Source organism: Lissotriton helveticus, chromosome 11 (assembly GCF_964261635.1).
Source record: "Lissotriton helveticus chromosome 11, aLisHel1.1, whole genome shotgun sequence".
Taxonomy (NCBI): domain Eukaryota; kingdom Metazoa; phylum Chordata; class Amphibia; order Caudata; family Salamandridae; genus Lissotriton; species Lissotriton helveticus.
This window is the reverse complement of record NC_136072.1, coordinates 784,759,612-784,771,759: the sequence shown is the minus strand read 5'-3', so window position 1 is coordinate 784,771,759 and position 12,148 is coordinate 784,759,612. Positions and strand designations below refer to the sequence as shown.

The 12,148-nt window shown below is 46.2% G+C and overlaps 1 long non-coding RNA gene across 2 annotated transcripts in view; it reads left to right on the top strand.

Annotated features, from left to right (window-relative positions):
• The window catches only part of LOC144791921 (uncharacterized), a 336,379-nt gene that overhangs the window by 309,964 nt on the left and 14,267 nt on the right, over positions 1-12,148 (top strand). For both annotated transcript variants that reach the window (XR_013602496.1, XR_013602495.1), the window contains exon 5: positions 11,072-11,187. This is a non-coding gene — a long non-coding RNA (uncharacterized LOC144791921). The remainder of the gene's footprint in view (positions 1-11,071; positions 11,188-12,148) is intronic.

Below are 12,148 nucleotides of genomic sequence, written 5' to 3'. Positions count from 1 at the left end.
CTCAAGGAACTTTTCCAACAGGTTCACCTTCTGATTCAGAAGGGTGCAGTAGAGGTAGTGCCAAAGTCTCAACGAGGAAAGGGGTTTTATTCCCGGTTTTTCCTAATCGTCAAGAAGAATGGAGAATGGAGACCAATATTGGACTTGAGAGCGCTAAACCAATATCTCAAGAATCAATCCTTCCGCATGCTAACGCTTACAGAGATCTTGCATTTGCTCTTAGTCGGGGATTTCATGGCTACTATCGACCTCCGAGACGCCTACTTCCATGTTCCAGTACTCCTACGTCATCAGAAGTTCCTGCGATTTCAGGTGGGGCAACAACATTTCCAGTTCAGAGTATTGCCATTTGGCCTTCGTTCTTTCCCTCGAGTCTTTACCAAGATATTGGCTCCTGTCATGGCCTATCTATGCCTCCAAGGTGTCCAGATATTCCCATATCTCGACGATTGCCTACTGAAATCGCAGTCTCGCTCACAACTGCTGTGCCATACTTCCCTGTGTCAGAGGGTGTTTCGCTCCTTGGGTCTGTCTCTCAACCTGGAAAAGTCCCAATTACATCCTACTACTTGCAAGGATTTCCTAGGGGCCACATTAGATACCACGCGGGCAAGAGCTTTTGTGTCCCTGGAACGTCAACAAAGGATTCTTTGTCTAGTATTTCTTCTACTATCAAAACAGTACGTTTCAGTTCGACTGCTGAAGTCGTTTCTAGGTATGGCATCATCGTGCATCGCTCTCATCCCACATTGCAGACGGCGGACACGTCCTATTCAAGAAGAATTAGACGGACAGTGGCGTCAGGTCACCGGATCCTTCAACAATCTAATTTGTGTCACCACTCGCATGAAAACAGCACTCAAATGGTGGACACAGCCATTGCATCTTGCAGCAGGGACGTCATTCCTATCTGTCACTCCAGATCTCACGCTCACAACGGGTGCATCTTTGGAGGGATGGGGGGCACACCTCCAGGACCTGTCCATAAAAGGAAAATGGACTCTACATCAGAGAGCCTGGCACATCAACAAGTTGGAGCTCATGGCTATATTTCTAGCGCTCAAGTCTTTTCAACCCGTGCTGCAAGGAGAGTCTGTCCTTATACAAACAGACAACACAACCTGCATGCATTACATAAACAAGCAGGGCGGAACAAAATCTCCGGTACTGTCTCGACTGGCACAGTCAATTTGGGATTGGTCACTCAAGCACCAAATCACAATCACCGCAGTTCATCTCCCAGGGATTTCCAACCTTCTGGCAGATTCCCTAAGCAGATCCCAATCATCAACCCGCGAGTGGGAGCTACATCAACCAACACTCGAGATGATCTTTCGTCGCTGGGGCCGCCCGACACTGGATCTTTTTGCCACGCCAGAGAACCGGAAATGCCCAGCTTACGCAAGTTGGCATCGCCACAAAGGGTCGCAGGGCAATGCCCTTTTGATGAACTGGTCAAATCTGTTTGCTTACGCCTTTCCTCCGATCCCTCTGGTGCCTCGAGTGCTTTGGAAGATTCGGAGAGAACCCTGCCACATCCTTCTCATTGCTCCCAGGTGGCCACAACAGGCATGGTTTTCGGAGTTGCTTCTTCTGTCCCAGTGCGAGCCCATCCTTCTACGTCCTCGGATTGATCTTCTTTCCATGGACAGGGGTCTAATTTAACATCCGGACCCTCTTCTCTGAGCTTATCAGCCTGGAACCTGAACACTGCGAATTTGCACATCTAGCCATTCCACAAGAATGTCGAGACATCCTTGCTCAGGCCAGAGCTCCTGCAACTATAAAGACTTACAAGTTGAAATGGAAACGTTTCTGCCATTGGTGTGCTGCTGCCGGTGTTCATCCTTTACGTGCAACGCCTGCACAGCTCCTCCCTTTCTTCTTTCAATTGGCTCAGTCAGGATTGTCTCATGCCACTTTAAGAGTTTTTCTGGCGGCAATTTCACGCTTTGGCCACGATGGCTCCACCTCCCTCTGTTCCTCTCGGATAATACGCCAATTTTCCAAAGGACTTTTTTGTAAATTTCCACCAATTCGGCGCCCTCCCCCTGCTTGGCGCCTTAACATTGTTTTAACACAATTAATGAAAACGCCATTTGAGCCAGTACATAGAGCTGACCTCAAGTATATCACCTGGAAGGTTGCTCTTCTCCTTGCATTGACGTCTTTGCGTCGAGTAGTGACATTCATGCATTTACGATCAATCCACCATTTCTTCAGTTTCAATCAGATTGTGTGGTGCTTCGCACTAACCCTACTTTTCTACCTAAAGTTCTTTCAGATTTCCACATCAATGAACCTGTTATTCTGAAGACTTTCTTTGCTAACCCGGAGTCTCCTGCGGAACAACGCTTGCACTCCTTAGACATTAAACGGTGCTTGAATTTCTACATCGTTGGCTGCTGCAAACAGGGTTGAACCCAAAAAGAGTCACTGGGACCTGGGTAATTAGTGTTATGGACAGAGGGGTCCCGGACTAGAAGGAGTAATTTATATGCAATATAAGGATTTATATAAACAATTGAAACGGGAAACAAATGAAGGCTACGATGTTTTAATTCACAAACACCTATTTCAACCATTTCATGGTTGTACAGTTTCTGAAAGATTATTATGACTTCATCAAAGTACTAGTGCCCACATAGGAAAAGGGGAGGGGAGTGCTGTGAAGGAATTCAGTGAACAAGAGTGGAATGAAAAAAAAAAGAGGGGAATGAAAAAACAGTAATCATTTTTATACACCATTGGTCAGTAATTGTATGTACATTCTAAGATTGGTCTCCCTAATTCGGAGCCACATAAGAATTTCTACATCAACAGAACGGCTCAGTTCCGCAAATCTGACCAGCTCTTCGTGGCTTATGGACGTTTTCACAAGGGGCGTCCAGTTACCAAACCTACCATAGCCCGTTGGGTGTCTTCGGCAATTACTTTCTGCCATCAAAAGGCAGGTAAACCTTGGCAATCTTCGGTGAGGGCCCATTCTACCAGATCAATTGCGTCCTCCACTGCCTTATTTGCCGGTGTCCCGCTGCATCAGATTTGCAGGGCAGCCACGTGGTCCAGCAGGCACACGTTCACGAAACACTACTGTCTGGGTGCCATGAATGAAACGGATACCGCAGTAGGACAAGCTGTGCTTCGTAATCTTTTTCAATAAGGTGAGCCTCTGTTCTACCCTCCTCCTTTGAGTTTCCAAGTAATTATTGACTGTTTAATATGTATATATGTACTCTTACATATGGTTTTCAGTCGCTTCTTATGCTTTGTAACTATGGAAACTCTTCTTTGGTGCTGACTGCTTTCTATTCTATATTCTAGCATGTGAATCTATGAAAGACACCCCAATACTGGAGAAGAACAATTGTTACTTACCTGTAAACAGGTGGTTCTCCAGTATTGGTGTCTTTCATAGATTCACATGTGACCCTCCCTCCTCCCCTCAGAGGCTCTCTTCTCCTCACAGACTCTTTGGTCACTCTTGTGCTCGAAAATCTGAGGTGCTGAGCTCTGAGGAGAAGGTTCTAGAGGGTTGCTGTCGCCTGATTGGCTGCAGTTTGGACCAACATAATGACAGGGATAGGCTGCATATGGTTTTTTCCTTTCCCATGCATTCCTATGTAGAAATATGTGTAGGCAGGTTATGCCTTTTTTCTGGTACATAATTCAGGTTTTATATGGTTATTTATATACATATATATATTTAGTATATTATTGCTATTTTATTTACCGTGAGACTCCCACTCCGACGACGGGGAATATTCAAGCATGTGAATCTATGAAAGACACCAATACTGGAGAACCACCTGTTTACAGGTAAGTAACAATTGTTCATCACATTGTGTTGGTCATGATAGTTCATAAAAGACTGACTGCCTCCCACGCTACTAAGGCCTGCTTTAGATCCTGGTGCTAGCAATGTTTCATTTGAGGAAATTGCTGCATTTGAGGCTGAAATGCACTATCTCACTTTAGAACGATAGAGTGCCGCTCGTAGTTGTGTGGTGCTGTGGAAGAACTGTGGAGTGTGGTTGCTCACTTGTGCCCTGGGCAGCTTTGGACCAGCATTTTGGCAGTAAAAAGACGGAGTGGTACTGTGAGTCCCAGGCGTGTTAGCGGCGTCCTCAACAGCCGCACCTAGAGACTCTTCCCGCCCGACCCTGCCTCCCGGGTGCTTTTAAACACGACTCGCGGCCCCCGCTCGTAGTTGTGTGGTGCTGTGGAAGAACTGTGGAGTGTGGTTGCTCACTTGTGCCCATGGCAGCTTTGGACCAGCATTTTGGCAGTAAAAAGACGGAGTGGGACTGCGAGTTCCAGGCGTGTTAGCAGCGTCCTCAACAGCCGCACCTGGAGACTCTTCGCGCCCGACCCCGCCTCCCGGGTGTTATACCTGCCAGACGCCCCCTGACGCGCATCGTGGAATGGCGCCGGGCGAAGCCCGGGCCCTTTGTAGCCCGTTAGAGCCCGGGAGAGACCGGACCGGGCCAACTCTCTGGGCCCTCCCTCCCTGTTGGAAATGCACACTTAGCATCCGAGTGTTCCGTCTCGTCTGGGATCCAGACACGCCAGGATTAACGTTCCATGACATCAAGGGAGACACGGAGTAAAGCTACGGCTGTGTCCACCATGGCCACAGGTACTTTGGATAGCTTTCTTATCAGAGCTAATACCGTAGTAAATAATGAACTCTCGGCCTTAGAAAGACAGCTAGCAGATGGCATTGAAAGTACTAGCCACCCAAAAACAATAACCTTAAACACTGCATCCCCGGAGGTAATAGAGGCCTCTCATCTATCCCTTTTGGATAGTATAGATCAAACAATTGAGTCTGTTCTACAACAGCTAAGGACTTCCTCAATTTCCCCACGTGACTCCCACCAGTCCATACTTGAAGTCACCCCACCTCCATTATCGGCTACAGCCCTGATTCAGAGTGAAGGGAGCGAACTAAACCTATCTCATGTACGGGTCTCCGAGAAGGTGCTATTCCTAAAAGGAAAAGACCTAGACAATCTAAGGCGGTTAAAAGGGCGAAACTGGATCATGTCCCTAGTAGTGTTGTTAACATCCCTGATACTTTGGAAGCCTCATCACTAATCACTGTCAACGAAATTGTGACTCTAATACAGCCTTCTCAATTGCCGGTGTTAGGGGAGGCGGGTCCATTCATCTTCGGTGAAGGGTATTGTGGAGGGGGGGGATCAGCCTATATCATATATTACCAGTGTGTTGCGGAAGCTCCTAGAACCCATTATTGCGCGACTCGATTGTATCGACACTAGATTACAAGCAATTGAAAATGTCACTGGGGGTATGAAGGAACAATTAAGAACTCTGGGTAATAGCTTCAGTGCAACAACAGCGAGTGTGGGGAGTTCTCCTCACTCTAATTTAGTTACTACTCCAGCTACAGGTCTTACTATATCACCTACGATAACAACTGTACCTATAGTTAGTCCTCCTACCCCTGCCCCCGTGCCCCCTCCGAGGAAAGTTCCGTCAGTGCCATTAGTTGCGAAAATCAAAGTTACCTGTGACAACAATCCCACCAACGCAAGAAAAAACGCAATATAAGATCGGCGACCGCCCCGCCCAGAATGCTACTACACTAAATTGGCCACACATAGTCAATCTCCCCCCAGAGACGGCAGCCCATACTGTAATCCTGGCCGGTGTAGCGGAACTTTCTAGCTCTGTACCAGAGCCTTTTGTTTCCTTAAGAAACAAGGTGATTAGCTGGTTAAACATCCACAGGCCTCTGCCGCCAAACTTAAGAGGGGAAATACTAATGGTCAGACGCGTTCCCTGGGTGGGGCATACAAGAAAGGAGATTAATGGAGATTGCATTTTGGTAACTTTCAGAGATTCTCAGATTGCCCCCCACATTACCAACTGGCTGGGTAGTCTGGGAAACACCACTATCCAACTGCTACCATTGTCCTTTTTCTATCCGCCTAGAAACCACAACTTGCATCCTAGGGCCAATGATGGTTGGACAAGGGTGGGTTTTGCCATTGATGGTACTAGGTATAGGCCCTCACGGCAGGAAATGTCAATGCAGAGTAACTATTTGCATCCCAACAGGTATAGCTGTCTCGAAGAGGTGGATTGACTGCACCAAGATGTATGTAAGGGAGGAAGCGATAGGGCGGTTCCTTCCGCAGTAATCCTAGAGACTGCTTCGGATATCACTGAGATCGTAAACTCTCCCGTTGTCCCTATGTCTAATGACCAGCCGAGTATTACTACTTTAGAATCCCCCACATATTCTCCAAAAACTGCTCCTAACTCCCATCCATTAAAAATTCTTTCTTGGAACATAGCGGGTCTATGTAACAAATTGGCCTGCCCCGACTGGGGGTCATACATTGACTTGAATGACATATGCTTGTTCCAAGAAACATGGGCACGGGAGGAACATCGTTTGGGATTCGCCTCATTTTCAGTTGCCGCCAAATGGGCGGGAAAAGGTCGCCAGTCCGGGGGACTAACAATTTGGGTGGCAACCCATCTGGGCTGTAGTGTCAAAACCATGGACAGAGCTACAGATGATGTCCAGTGTCTAATTTTGGAATGGCCAAATGGATTCAGATTGGCAGTGGTTAACATCTATTCAAGACCTGTGAGTGCCTCGTCTGAGTCTGGAACCATTGAGGAATTATCTTCCTTTTTAACCAACATCCCTGAGGGTCTTATGTATGTGGTGGGAGGTGATTTCAACTCTCAGTTCGAACCACTCGACGGTCTGTTAGACGCCATAAATCAGGAAGAGGATGATGCTTGGGAAATTCCTCAAGTATCAGGTCCCTCAGCAAGAGCATGGTCTCCTCTAGCTCTACAAATTACTTCACTGATGTTGACCCATTCGATAAGGGCGTGTAACTGGCGCTCGAAGTCTGACACACCACCTGCCTTTACTTTCCATCAGTTAGGGAGGAGGGCACGCCTTGATTACATTTTGTGTGGAGTGCAGGGCTTGGAAAATAATTCTAGATTTTAGGGTTACTCAGAGGGGGGAGAGCGACCATACCCATTAATCCTAGATCTTATAATTCCGGGTCCTGACAGGGGCACTCTATCGCCTCAACCTGACATTCCTAACACGTCCACTCTAACAAGTAACAGACGAAGGGTAAGATGGGACAACTTGGCTAAAAATCCTAAATCAAATTGTATACCCAGATAATCCTAGTATTGGAGAATGTTGCGGTACTAACGGAAGAGCATCCCATCGACTCTTTTCATGAAAAACTGGGAGAATTACACACCGCATTATTAAGCACCTTAAAAGAGACCCTAAATCCCATAGGATCAAGTAATGGTGGGCTTCACAGGAATCCATCCTGGTATAATAAGACATGCAGGCAGGCGAAAGGTGACCTTTGAGAGGCTTTAAAGCAGAATAATAATAGGGACCTCATAAAAGCCCGGAGACAAGCATACAGGAACTTTATACGTCATGCCAAGGACGAATGGGAAAATGAGAAAAGGGCAAATTTAACCTCAGCACTTGCGGTCAAAGATACACGTAAGTTCTGGTTAATTGTGAGTACTGGCTCCTTCGAGCCAGATCAGGCAGTAACACCCAACATTGCTCCTGAGGTATGGGAACAACATTTTGCCGACCTCTATAAGGAAGATACCCATGGTACAAATGCCCACATGCCGGTTATAGTAAGAAGTCTGGCATCCGACCCGCATGACTTCAGGTTTTCCTTAGCTGAGGTCCGTGCGGCCATAGCTAAGCTCCCTATGGGAAAAGCCCCAGGGTTGGACAAGGTCCCGGGGGACCTTTACAAACAGGAACCCGAGATATGGGCCCCTTATCTTCAAACAATCTTTAACGCAGTCCTCAGGGGGAATGGCACCTCCTAATACTTGGTTGGGAGCCGAGCTGGTCCCAATCTTTAAGAAGGGATCACCTCTCCTCCCACTCAACTATAGGCCAATCTGCCTAATAGATGCATCCCAAAAACTTTTCTCAAGGCTGATTTTGGACCGTCTTTTAGATTGGGTCGATGACTTAGAAATCTTGAGCGACTACCAGGCAGGCTTCAGAAGGAATGTATCCACCACTGACCAGATCTTTAGATTAAACATGCTTTATTGGAAAGTGGTCAAAGTCCAGGGCGGTTCACTCTACACTGTTTTCGTTGACCTCCGTGCGGCCTTTGATTTGGTCCCACGGGGGAAACTTTGGAGCGTATTTAGGGATTTAGGCATTCCAACCCCCCTCCTAAATATTTTAATTTGTCTCCATTCCCAGAACTTCGCAAGGGAAAGGTGTGGGAGACATGGTATTTTGTCTTCTAGTTTCTCGGTTGGCAGGGGGGTAAGGCAGGGTTGTGTTTTGGTTCAAACCCTGTTTTGCCTCTTTGTCAACTGAGTAATTAACCACCTGAACTCGGTCCCCAACAGACGCCCCAAGGCTCGCTGGTGAAGGGATCTCTGCGATTATGTTCGCAGATGATACCCTGTTGCTGGCTAAGACACCGGTGGGCATACAGCGAGTCTTGGACGCTTTCGTCTCATTTTGCCATGACCGGGAATTAGAAATTAAAAAATCCAAAACGAAGTTCATGATTTTTAATTCACCAAAAACATCCCGCCCGAACCCTGCTATAGGAGGTGTTCGTTTAGAGAGAGTCCAAACGTTTGAGTACCTGGGACTACCTCTAAACGAGGATATGACTTGGGTACAACATAAGATCAAAACCCAACTAAAACTCTCCTAAAAAGCAGGAGGGATTCTTAAACTTCTGAAGCAAACTGCCTCTAAACCTATTTCCTCCCCTCTAGAAATCTACAAGATGCGGGCACGGGGAGCGGTGATCTATGGTGGCGAGTTATGGGGTTATAATTGCCACCCCGAAATCACCACTATAGAAAATAGGTTTCATAGGCAGCTGGTATCCCTGCCAGCCAGTACGCCCCTACTTCCCCTTAGGATGGGCCTGGGACTCAGACCCCTTAACACCTTCCCTGCTCATGACGAGCTCAGCTCGTCATGAGTTGTGCCGCTCGCACGCTCATGACGAGCTGAGCTCGTCATGCAACGCGGCTTTTTAAAAAAAGCTGCACAGCACGAAAAAGCCGCCGCACGCATGCAGTTAAGGAAGAATTGGGACTTAAACCTCTTACCTTCTGGAGACGTCTATGGGTAATACCGGAACTTGCCAGCTACAGGCGAGAGCTTGCAGAACTTTTAAAAACACCAAATGTTTGGAACTTGCCCTGGCTGAAATACATTAGGCAAGAATTCGATAGATTAGGATGTCCCTTATTATGGACTAACCCTGAAGAAGCATGTAGAGGTTTATCCCGGCGGGAATTGGTTAGCCTGTATTATGATAAAAGCATGTCCGCCTGTCTAACCAATGCCAAAACTGGAACATTGACAAGATCCTTTTTGTGTCAAAAGGACTACTATAAATTGGAGTCTATTTTTTATATCATCAGCCCTAATGGCCATAGGAAGCTATATCTCCAATGGAGATATGACTCCCTACCAATAAGGGCCTTGACCTCACGCTGGCATCCTAATGCCCCCAGAAATTGCCCTGCGTGTAGTGCTGAAATTGAGTCTGAGTTACACATGGTTTTCTTTTGCCCTTCCTATAAGTTTTTAAGGAAGAAGTGGATCATTCCTATCTGCAAAAACCTGGGCATCAGGCAGTGTTTTCACTCCTATCGAATATTAAAAACTGATTTGTCCCCAATAATTGCTTTTGCGGTCACGAAATTCCTGGCGGCCATATGGAATACCAAAAGAAAATTTTGGGAAAACTCAGATGCATATAGTTGTGTAATTTGTCTTGGTGTTCTGGGGTCCGTGATGAACTGAGCCCCTTTCCGGGGGATTGCCTTATGATTTGTTGTTGGACAATGTTTTTTACAATAATTTTAACACTAATGGAACTTGTTTTCCTTTTAACAATTGTAATGGCATACGATGTATTTTATTCTGTATTCTTTTATGACATCCTCTTTGTCGAAATAAAGATGAAATGAAATGTTACCTTCTCACTGAAGGAAGCTCATTTAACTTCTTCTCGTGCACTCTGTATGTTGGACTCTGATACTCAAGATGGATTGTTGGTATGGATAATCTCTGTCTTTGTATCTCCTTCCCACTTTCAAAAAGGCCACAGTGCTTTGACTGGTTCTGAGTCCTTTACCATTCCCTCTCCTACTTGCATAACAGTCATGAATACTGATAGTAACCTATTGCATAGCTTCTGATATCTCATCCTCCTGTGTGGTCTGCTTCCACTAGGACAATTGGTCCAGTGGGGCTCTGACATCATAAAACTAAAGCAAGATGTTGTCTGACATGAGCTGTCACTCTGTTGCCTAGCAAGCTGACATAAAGCTAAAGCAAGATGCTGTCTGAGAAGAGGGCCACTCTGTTGCCTAGCAGCTGACATCACAAAGCTAAAGCAAGATGTTATCTGACATGATGGCCACTCTGTTGCGTAAGAAGCAGTAGGATACATTTATCTTGGTAATGAAATGAGTTGCAGGGTAGACAGGATGCCCAACTGAAAGCTAAGACGGTAAGATCAAAGAAATTAGGAAATTTTTTGAGAATTCTAAATTTGAATGAACGCAAGTTTGAGCAGAAGAAACTCAACTTCACCATTGCTGAACTGGTAGGAATTGGCTAAAGTAAAGATGGGAATTATGCTATTCATATTTTCTATTATTCACAATAACTGTAGCATAACCCTTCCTCTCTCAACTTATCAGGTGGCTTAATTGCTTTAGGTGTACCATATCATGAAACCAAGCAAGTGAGAAGGGTACACTGTCACTTGGCTGGCAAAAATATCTATTTATCGGTCCTGTTATGTGCTACAGTTGTTTAGAGAGTGCTAGAAAATGAGGCAAGGGATGCAGAGAAGTATGGGAGGTTAGAAACACAAATTGAGATTTGATTTTCTATTGAGCTGTTGATTTACACAATAAAGCAGACTCCATGGTATTGATCTGTTTACCTTTCGTAAAAATCAATATTTTTTATATTGCTTATAATAAATGTGCCAACAGTGGACTTTTCCATCTGCAGGTTATAATGAATGACCAGCAGGATCAGTTTCACAACAGAGCTTCTCTGAATTGCCGGGACTGAAGAAAAAAAAAAGAAAGTCTTCTGGCATACGTCTTTTTTTAACAATTTAAATGGTAAGTAAAACTCACAATCATTGCTTTAGGCATTAAAAGACATTCACAGCATTGGAATGTCCTCACTACTTTATAGTGGGAGCCTGTGCCTGAATATCATTTCTGTCAAGATGGAAGTAGTATGGATCACATTGTGTTGGTCATGATAGTTCATAAAAGACTGACTGCCTCTCACGCTACTAAGGCCTGCTTTAGATCCTGGTGCTAGCAATGTTCCATTCGAGGAAATTGCTGCCTTTGAGGCTGAAATGCACTATCTCACTTTGGAACGATAGTGTTCCCTTCTCACTGAAGGAAGCTCATTTAACTTCTTCTCGTGCACTCTCTATGTTGGACTGTGATACTCAAGGTGGATTGTTGGTACTGATGATATCTGAAAGAGACACGTTAGTGATAGATTCCTTACCTTAGAATATCCCCAGGCGTCCGACTGGATCAGGAAAATTTTGCGTAGTAGTACCCTTGCGCATCGGTAGGCGTCGTCTGCGACTCCGCGTCCGTCGTGGGCGCCGTGATGACGTCGTCTGAGTACTTAGACGCCGCCTCCGCGTGCTGACATCAGTTCTTCTTTTTTCCGCGCCACAAGCACTTTCCGTTTACCGTGATCCCCTTCGGCCTTACCAGCGCCCCACGGGTGTTCACCAAGGTGATGGCGGTGGTCGCAGCTCATCTGCGCAGGTTAGGGGTTTCAGTCTTCCCCTACCTTGACGACTGGTTGTTGAAGGTGGGCTCGCCCCAGACAGTCAACCACCTCCAGACGACGGCAGACCTCCTGCACCAGCTAGGGTTCTCCATCAATGTGCCGGAGTCACACTTGTGCCCCTCTTAGAAGCTCCTCTTCATCGGAGCGGTTCTCGACTCTGCGCAGTTTCGGGTTTATCCTCCCGAACAGCGGTTTCGGGACATTCAGGCTCTCATTCCACTCTTTCAGCCTTTGTCCCGGGTCTCGGTCAGGTTGACG